The following is a 402-nucleotide window of genomic DNA, read 5'->3' as shown; positions in this document are numbered from 1 at the left end:
GATGATGTCATATGAGCCATGAGGTCCTTCACATATCTTTTCGAAAAAAGAAAGAAGGTTATTGGAAAGGCAAAATTTATGGTTAAGATGTGAGCGAGTGCACAGACTTTGGTAACTCACTGGTTTGATGCGTCTGAACTTTGCATTCCATAAGCAGAAAGAACAAGGGTTTGAGCCAATGAACGCTGAAAAGAAGTAACATCATTTCAAGGAACAGAACATGCATGAATATAAATGAGCCAAAATGCACACTTTAGGAATATACCTGACTAACACTATTTAGCAAAAACAATGATTTGTCATTTGCGAAAGCATTTGCCAGGTTACGCCAGGAGTCCTGAACGTTTTGCATAAAGAATGTTAGATACTATAAATACAGAAATAAATTCATCTAGAAGAAGT

At 36.3% G+C, this 402-nt stretch overlaps 1 long non-coding RNA gene across 1 annotated transcript; it reads right to left on the bottom strand.

The window, feature by feature from the left end:
• LOC104775176 lies at positions 1 to 371 on the bottom strand. Its single transcript, XR_765739.2, has 3 exons — positions 266 to 371; positions 121 to 185; positions 1 to 36 (listed from the first exon to the last, which is right to left on the bottom strand). It is a non-coding gene; the product is annotated as an uncharacterized LOC104775176 (long non-coding RNA).
• Between the last annotated feature and the right edge of the window lie 31 nt (positions 372 to 402).

The sequence above is a fragment of the Camelina sativa genome, unplaced genomic scaffold (assembly GCF_000633955.1).
Source record: "Camelina sativa cultivar DH55 unplaced genomic scaffold, Cs unpScaffold09704, whole genome shotgun sequence".
NCBI classification, from domain to species: Eukaryota; Viridiplantae; Streptophyta; class Magnoliopsida; order Brassicales; family Brassicaceae; genus Camelina; species Camelina sativa.
The sequence above is the reverse complement of the archived record's forward strand: the minus strand, read 5'-3'. Positions and strand labels throughout refer to the sequence as shown.